Source organism: Trichosurus vulpecula, chromosome 8, assembly GCF_011100635.1.
Source record: "Trichosurus vulpecula isolate mTriVul1 chromosome 8, mTriVul1.pri, whole genome shotgun sequence".
In the NCBI taxonomy this organism is placed as follows: domain Eukaryota; kingdom Metazoa; phylum Chordata; class Mammalia; order Diprotodontia; family Phalangeridae; genus Trichosurus; species Trichosurus vulpecula.
In genome coordinates, this window is record NC_050580.1 from 203,346,388 (window position 1) to 203,356,031 (window position 9,644).

At 41.2% G+C, this 9,644-nt stretch overlaps 1 non-coding gene across 1 annotated transcript; it reads right to left on the minus strand.

The window, feature by feature from the left end:
• Positions 1-8,615: 8,615 nt before the first annotated feature.
• LOC118830415 lies at positions 8,616-8,722 on the minus strand. Its single transcript, XR_005009051.1, has one exon. It is a non-coding gene; the product is annotated as a U6 spliceosomal RNA (small nuclear RNA).
• Positions 8,723-9,644: the final 922 nt, after the last annotated feature.

A 9,644-nucleotide genomic window follows, 5' to 3' on the forward strand; every position in this document is an offset into this window, starting at 1 on the left:
ACAAATGGAGAAACTGAGCTTCAGTTTCCTTGTAGTTCATATTTTTGCAATACATACATACATACATACATACATATATATGGTCATGGACCTCCTTCACATTTGTTGGATCAAATGTCACATTTTTTAATTTGCAATTTAGGGAGTATTTTGTTAATAAAAATATTTGCTTTAACATTGAATAAATAGTTAATGCTCTAGCAACTGTTAATGGTATAAATCAGTCCTTGAAAAGATATTGTTGGGGTGGAGCCAAGATGGCAGAATAAAAGCAGGGACTTGCTTGAGCTCTTCCCCAAACCCCTCCAAATACCTGTAAAAAATGATTCTAAACAAATTCTAGAGCTACAGAACCTACAAAATGACAGCGTGAAACAAATATCCAGCTCAAGACAATCTAGAAGGCTGACAGGAAGGGTCTATCACACAGGCTGGGAGTGGAACACAGTTTAGCATGGGCTACGCCAGCACAGACCAGGCCAGAGCAGGCCTCAGGGGATTGAATCACTGGCAGCTGTGGTGGTTTCCAGACTTCTCAACCCACAAATGCCAAAGACAAAGTAGAAGGTCAGTAGGAAAGGTCTGTCGGATGTGAGTGAGAGAAGAGAGTGGTCCAGCCTCAGCCCCGGAGTGGTGGAGGTGGTGGTGGCAGCAGCAGCTTCCAGAGCTCCAGGCCCAAAGACAGTGGGGGGATCAAGCAACTAATCAGAGGGGGATTGCAGGGATCTCTTTGCTGGTGCTGAGGCAGGATTCTCTTGCGCTGCCCTGCTTGGATCTGGGTCTCAGTCCTAAGTGGTGGGTGGTCTTAGGGTGAAAAGGAGTGCTGGCATGGCAGAACGTGTGGCAGCTGCAGAGAGGGAATCCTCTTCACAGTTCCAAGGCAGAAAAGAGTGCTTGTGGTCACTTACAGACCTGAGCACAGGCCAGGAGAGGAATAAACACCTCTCCTTTGATCATACCACCTTAGAAGAACTGAAAATTTACAGGTGCCTTGAAGAATCTCTGACAACAGCTGCGCAAAATCCTTGAAACCTGGGACAGAGCACTCTCCACTCTGGAAGCAGAGTCCTACTTTGACAAAGAGCTCAAAAGTCAAGTAATTGGCTGGGAAAATGAGCAAACATAAAACAGCATAAAAAAATCGGAATACAGAATCTTACTCTGGTGACACAGAAGATCAAAACATACAACCAGAAGAAGACAACAAAGTCAAAGCTCCTACATCTAAAGCCTCCAAGAGAAATATGAATTGGTCTCAGGCCATGGAAGAGATCAAAAAGGAGTTTGAAAATCAAGTGACAGAAGTAGAGGAAAAATTGGGAAGAGAAATGAGAGTGATGCAAGAAAATCATGAAAAATGAGTCAACAGCTTGCTAAAGGAGACCCAAAAAAATACAGAGAAAAATAACACCTTAAAAATAGACCAACCCAAATATCAAAAGAGTCCTAAAAAGTCAATGAGGAGAAGAATGCCTTAAAAAGCAGAAATGACCAAATGCAAAAGGAGGTCCAAAATCTCCCTGAAGAAAATCATTCCTTAAAAATTAGAATGGAGCAAATGGAGGCTATTGACTTTATGAGAAATCAAGAAATTATAAAACAGAACCAAAAGAATGAAAAAATAGAAGACAATGTGAAATATCTCATTGGAAAAACCACTGACCTGGAGAATAGATCCAGGAGAGATCGTTTTAAAATTATTGGACTACCTGAAAGCCATGATCAAAAAAAGAGCCTAGATATCATCTTTCAAGAAATTATCAAGGAAAACTTCCCTGATATTGTAGAGCCAGAGGGTAAAATAGAAATTGAAAGAAAAGACATTTTTAATGGTTTGGAGCTAATATGTCACCTCATTTTTAGCCAGATTTTTAATCCTAAGTTCACTTGCTATAGTGGTTGCTTTTCTTGTCCTCTGGCAGTAGGAAGGTTGATTCATATATTTTGGTTTCTTTCTGATGTCACATCTGCAGGTATCAGGAATTTAATTTTTCCTGAACGACTGAGTATAAGTTGAGATCATCCACTTTGTATAACAGAGGTGGCATTAAATATGAGATTTTTGTTTCACTTTATGTGCTGATCCTTAGCTTGTGGCTTTTTAAAACTGCGCATACATATATTCATTTCATTTTTCTTATTGGTAAAAAAAAGATACATATATACATATGTATATGTATGTGTGTATATACATTTACATATATATGTATATAAATTGGTGGGGGGGAATTGGGGTTAACTGACTTGCCTGGGGTCACCCAGCTAGTAAGTGTCTAAGGCCAGATTTGAACTCAGGTCCTCCTGGCTCCGGGGCCGGTGCTCGATCCACTGCACCACAATATATATTTTTACGTGTATTTATTGTTTCCCTCATTAGGATATAAGCTCATTGTGAGTAGAGATTTTTTAATTCTTTGTGCTTATGTCCCCACCTCCCACTACAATGCCTAGCACGTAGTAGATGATTCATATTTATTGACTGATGCGCCAACTAGATGCCAAGAAGAGGATTATGTTTGGACAGGATTTGTTCAACGCTGGCTGCAAAATCTTCTCTTATTTTTTTGTCTTCTTACATATAGACCAAAGAGCAAAAGGACATTGGCTTCCTCCATGAAGGCCATTTCAACAGTCTGGGAGTAACTTTAGATGGACTCGGGGGTTGTTTTCCCTGGACTATGCTTTGGTCAGAGTTCCCCTTACCCCCTATTCCAACCTTGTCCTAACCCTGTCTTTACTCAATAAGGCTCAGCCATTCAATCCAGGATTTCCCATGTGGGGAGGTCCCTATTCTAAAGATGTCACCAATCCTTCACATATTGGTGAATTAGAAAAGGTGACAGAGACAGAGTTCAACAGAATCTTGAGTTAGCAGCAGGGTATATAGAGAAACAGTATGGTTTAGTGACAGGAATTGGGAGACCTTGGATGGAAGTCCCGGTTCTGACACTTTTTACTTTGTTATTTGCTGATGCTCAAACTATCCAAGACTCAGTTTCCTCATCTTTAAAATGGAAATAATATTTGGTTCTACCTAACTCATCATGGGGCGATTGTGAGGAAAACCCTCTGTCATCTTAAAGCACCGAAGAGATGTGAATTTGTATTATTTAAATTTTGGGTCCCCAAACAAAAATGTTAGAAGATGATTCTTTGCCTTTTAAAAATTGCACATTAAGAAATTATGAAGAGGGTGGTGTCAGAGAAATCTGGGAAGACATCGATACTGATAGAGAGTGAAATGAACAGAACCACAAGAATGATTTTTATGATATTAGCAGTATTGTAAAGACAAACAATTTTGAGACTTTGGAACTGATTGATGATTGATCAATGCAGAAGATTCATGGTGAGATATCGGGAGGCAATGGACACATAGCACAGATGGAGGACTATTTTGGCAGGGAGGGAGGAACATGGCCCGTTAAGGAACTTGTTTTGCATGACTATCCATGTTTGGAAAAGAGATTTTGTTTTTCTTTCTTTCCCAATGTGCGAAGGAGGGAAGTGAGGCGGTGGGAGAGAGAAAGGTAGATTTTTGTTGATTGAAAGAAATAAATTTTAATTTAAAAAATAAATACAAAGGTACAATGAACAGGCCTCCAGCAGAGAGGCACCTTCTCTTTTCATAGACCCCCTGCAATTCAGGCGCTGCTTGGGGGCAGCTAAGTGCCTCAGTAGATTCAACACAGCCTGCGCACAGGAAAACATGAGTTCGGATGTGACCTCAGATACTTACTAGCTGTGTGACTCTGGGCAAGTCACTTAACTTTTGTTTGCCTTGGTTTCCTCATGTGTAAAATGGGGATAATAAAAGCACTTACCTCCTAGGGTTGTTCTGAGGATCAATGAGATAATACTTGTAAAGAACTCAGTATAGTGTCTGACACACAATAAGTGCTACATAAATTAGCTATTATCTTTATTATCATTAGCCACGTGACCCTGGCCTAGTCACTTAACTTCAGTTTGCCTCAGTTTCCTTATCTGTAAAGGTCGACAATAGTGGCATCTATCTCCCAAGGTTGTTGTGAGGTTCAAATCGAATGAGACCATAATAGTAGAGTGCTTAGAACAGTGGCTGGCACATAGCAGGCATTATAGAAATGTTAGTTACTACTAGCAGGTAGACCTCTGCCCTCCAGGAAGGTCACTGGAGAGCGGTTGGCTCTTCCTTCTCGGTCTTCTTCCCTCTTCCCTGATCCTCTTCTGGCGGATTCTTTTCTGAGAAATTGAGAAAGATGGGGACAAAGCCGCAGGGAGCCCTGTTATACAAGGGGATGTTCCTCTTTTCCACCCACCACTAAATTGTTTTCTTTTCCCTGGGAAGAGAAGCTAGGAAGTGGGCTCGGATGGGGAGCTCATCCAGTTTAGAGAGGGAGCTGAAATAAGAAGGGGGTGGTTTCACGTACTAGTCGCATTCAGCTGGTGGCTCCAAGGAAGCAGCTCACCTAGCCCTGTTGGAGATCTTGGTTGAAGGTGGTTCCTGCCCAGAAGGCGTCACTTTGTTCATAGTTACTTTATGTTGTCATTGGGAGTATTCAGAATGGTCCAGTGGAATGATTACTAATTACTTTTGGAGTCACAAGATCTGGGTTTCAGTCCCACTTCTCACTTATTACCTGTGTGACATTGGCCAAGTCACCTGGGCTGCAATCTCTGTATCTATAAAAGAGGGGCTTGAACTTCATGGCTTCTAAAGTCTTTTCCAGCTCCAAATATACGACCCTGTGGTCCTATCCACTGAAGAACTTTTCATTCTTCATTTTAGGGTAAGGGTGTGATGGTGAACAGGTGTTCACTGGTTCCCCAGAGATAATCCAGTCTCAACATCCTATCTCTGTATCTGAGGACAGTGTGTACTAAAGTTCGGGATGGGCAGCGTAGGAAGGAAGCAATCTGAAGTGGAGAAAGAATCGCCGAGGTAGGAAAGAAGAGTTTGTAAGCTTTTTGAAGGCATGGGACAATGCCTTATGTTTATCTTGTGTCATCCATAGCACGTTGGCCCAGTGGGGTCATAAATTAGGAACTAGAATCAACCTGAAAGATCGAGTCCCACCCTCCCATTTTACAGATTGGAAAGCTGGGACTTAGAGACGTTCAGTAATTGGCCCAAGGTGGCACAGAGTAAAATGACGGTAGCAGAGTGAGGATTCTGACTATAAGCCCAGCATCCCTTCAAGTGTACCAATCAATAATATGTATTGAATTCGATTGCAATGTGAAGCGAGATTTCTTGGCCTGGGAAGAGACTTCTAGGCAGGAGGAAAACTCAGAAGAAGTAGGTGGAGACCAGCTGGACTATAGCCATGGCTTTTAACCGGAGGCAGCTAGGTGACAGCGGTAGATGGAGCTGGACCTGGAGGTGGAAAGTTAAACCTGGAGTTTAAATCCAGCCTGCGACATTTACTAACTGTGTGACCTTGGGTAAATAATTTGCCTCAAGTTTCCTCAACAGTAAAACCTTCCTCCCAAGGTTGTTGTGATGCTCAAATGAGAGCGAGTATGTTTGCTTAGCACAGTGCCTGGCACATTCGTTGTTGTTCAGCCACGTTGGACTCTTCATAACCCTGTGGACCATATTGGGCCAATACTATCCACAGGGTTTTCTTGGCAAGGATGTTGGAGTGGAGTTGGAGATAAACAGAGATTAAGCGCCTTGACCAAGGTCACACAGCTAGGCTGAAGTCAGATTTGAACCCAGATCTTCCTGACTCCAGGCCCAATGCTCTATCCACTGAGTCACCTAGCTACCTCCTGCCTGACACGTAGTAGGTGCTTAATGCTTGTCCAAGGGTCACACAGCTAGAAAGTATCTGAGGCCATATTTAAACTCAGATCTTCCTGACTCCAGGCCCAATGCTCTATCCACTGAGTCACCTAGCTACCTCCTGCCTGACACGTAGTAGGTGCTTAATGCTTATCTAAGGGTCACACAGCTAGTGTATGAGGCCAGATTTAAACTCAGATCTTCCTGACTCCAGGCCCGATGCTCTATCCACTGAATCACCTAGCTGCCTCCTACCTGGCACACAGTAGGTGCTTAATGCTTGTTTCCTTACTTCCTTTACCTCATACCACGGCAAATATCAGAAAATATCTGGGGAGTTTGGGCACATAGGTGAAGGGAGCCAGCACTGACTCAGACAGGGTAAAACTGGCACCATTACTGTCCTGGAGGAGTTTAGTTCTAGTACAGGAGGCAAAGTCAATTAATAAACTGTCAGCCCAAATATTGATAGCTCCCCAATCTGTCACAATAGCTTATATTTATATACAGCTTTAAGGTTTGCCAAGCACTTTACATCTATTACAATCTCAACCTCAATATGGTTATGGGAAGATGCTTATTAATACTAATATTGGTTTTGACATTTAATATCTTATGGCCTTAGGTAGGCTTCTCTCTTGTTATAAGCAGAGGGATCCCTGCAAATGAATTCATTTCCCATTAATTTTGTGACTGTGAGTTTTCTGACCGTCCATCTGTCTGTCTGACTAAAAATCCACTCCTTAAGTGGATTTACTCACTCAAACTCAGAATTTTAGAGCTGGAAGCAAGGGTGTGCTGGTAAACGTTTAACAACCAGCTCCTTAGGAAAAAAAATGTACACAGCACACACTTTTAAGTTTAATCTGTATAATTACCATTTTCTCCATTTCTTTCTTAAGTCTAGAATAATAAATCAAGCCCTGGCTTGCAGCATTTGCTCATTTCTGAGGTATAAATGCTCATGCTGAAAATTCAGCAATCTCATCCAAAGCCGGTAGGAACCTGTGGCCTCAAGGCCACAGTGAGGCCCTTTGACCGAATCCAAACTTCACAGAACATAACCCCTTAATAAAAGGATTTGTTCTGGAAAACTTGGACTCAGTCAAAAGGCCTCACCCGAGGACCTAGAAGGCCACATGTGGCCTCGAGGTCACAGGTTCCTCACCCCTGAAGTAGGAGCTGGCTCTAGCATTAACAAGTCCAACCAACCACCTCAATCCAACCCTACAAGCATTTAAGTGAATATATTATTTGCAAGTCAGTGATCTGAATTAGTTCATAGGAGCTTTCCCAGGTTTTTCTTAACCCTCCCTTTCATCATTTCTTATGGGACAATAATATTCCATTATTTTCCTATGACATAATTTGTTCAGCCATTCCCCAATTTTGAGGCACCCATTTTGTTAGCATTTCCTTACTACGACAAGAAGTGCTGCTATGAATATTTTTGTACAAATGTATCCTTTCCTACTTTCTTTTATTTCTTTGGAGTATATGCCTGATAGTAGCAAATGTACGGTTTAGTACATATACAAAGTATATCTACAGTTTAGTGGTTTTTTGGTACGATTCCTAATTGCTTTCTATAACAGTATAAGTAAGGAGGATTTTGTTACCCTTTTTCGAGTTTAGTTTCTCTGGATCCATGGCCGTGGTAATGTCTAGTTTCCAGGTGTTAGACAATAACTCCCCAGAAAAGCCCCAAGGATCCTGGATAGTAGTTCCTAGAAATCACAGTGACAGACAGTCCTACTGAGGCTGTGCCATGAGATGTGGGGTGACATAATGTAATATTTACTACATTTGTGCAGATTGATAACATTTACAAAGTTAACCTGTGCCCTTAATGTTGGCAAGATACCTTCTTTGTCTGTTGCCCTATAAAGCAGTTGAGCACTGGTCAGTGAGTGGGGAAACCACAGGGTACCAAATAGGGGAATCCATAGGGGAACCCATGGGGGAACCCATTTGGGATTTAGGTAATGCATAGAGGAATGCATGCACCTGCCTCAACCGGACCCCACTGAGGCTTGAGGGGACTTAGGGGAGAACATAAGCTGTGCCTGTCTCAATTGACCCCATGGAGACATAGGGGTAGTTGCCCCCCCTTGCCCACCTTATGAGAAGGGTGATTAGGGAATGCTGTAGGATCTGGTGTTTCCGTTATCAGCAACTCCCTCTTGAGAAGACTAGACTAGAATAAAGTAAGGCTATTAACCCCTCCAAAGCTGTCTTCCTGGTCTTTCCTGTCTGACCAGATCAAGAGTGAACCTGTTAAAGGCTAGAGTCTAGAAACTCTAGTGCCTCCTGTGTATTATCTGTGAAACAAACAATTAGACCCCTTCACCAATCCACCAATAATGCCTGTTTTCTGACAGCCTTTCCAATAATTGTCATTTTCCATTTTTATCATCTTTGTTAGTCTAATGTTTGTGAGAAAAAAAATCTTAGAACTGATTTAATTTGAATTTTTCTTTTAGTTATTCAGAGCATTTTTAATACAGTTGTTATGGTTCGCATTTCTTCTTTTATGAAGTGCCTGTTCATATCTTTTGACCGTTTATTTCTTTGGGAATTATTCTTATTCTTATATATATATTTTTTTCTTTATTTATTTTTAGTTTACCACACACAGTTCTACATAGTTTTGAGTTCCAGTTTTTCTCCCCTCCCTCCCCCCTCCCTCCCCAAGACGGCATGAAGTCTCATATAACTGTCATGTATAACTTCGCATTGAATTAATTTATGCTCTAGTCAAGTCGTGGAGAAGAATTTTGACCAATTGAATGAATCATGAGAAAGAAGAAACAGAACCAAAAAAAACAAAAAAAAAACCCCCCCAAAAAATATGGAACGCTTCACGAATTTGCGTGTCATCCTTGCGCAGGGGCCATGCTAATCTTCTCTGTATCGTTCCAATTTTAGTATATGTGCTGCCGAAGCGAGCACCTTATTCTTATATATTTGCATCATTTCCCTAAATATCTCAGATATCAGACTTTAGTCAAAGAAATATGTGGCCAATATTTTCCCTAGCATACTGCTTCGTTTCTAATTCTAACTGCATTGATTTTGTTTATACAGAATGATCAGCTGGTTATTAATTATTCCCTGGAGGGGGAATGATAACACAACCCCAAACCAGTGAAAAATACTTGATTTGCTTCTACCTGGCTCTGAAGGCTTATGTTAAGATTTGTTGGCATGCCTTGGGCAAACTCATAGCCTCCTGAGGGTGCCTGCCTGCAAACTGATTGGGAAACCATAGACAAGAGCGGAAAGTCTGCGGATTATTTAGAACAGTGAACTGGTAATGAGAAGTGCCAACTCGCATTTCTTTGTCATTACTACTGCTGGGGAAGAGTTCTGTCTGCTCTTTGTCACCATTAAATTAATTCAGCAGGCGTTTATTAAATGTCTGATATGTGCTTATGCCCTGGAGGATATAAAGACAAAATGAAAAAAACCATGACAAAATGATCTTTTCCCCCAAGGAGCTTTTATTCTAGGGGAAGGGAATAAGCACTTATAAAGCACCTACTGTATGCTAGGCACTATGCTAAGTGCTTTTTACAAATATTATCTCATTTGATTCTCATAATAACCCTGCAAGGTAAGTGCTATTATTATCCCCATTTTACAGTTGAGAAAATTGAGGGATACAGAGGTGAGGCGACTTGTCTAGGGTCACACAGCAGGTGGAAATTGTCTTAGGTTGGATTAGAACTCCAGTATTCCTGATTCCAGGCTGGGTGTTTTATCTACTATACTGTCCAGTTACCTATTTTACTGCATATCAGGTAGAATTTCTTTTTTTTTTAATTTGATAGTATATTATGTAAAGATAATTTTTATCATTCTTTTTTTTATA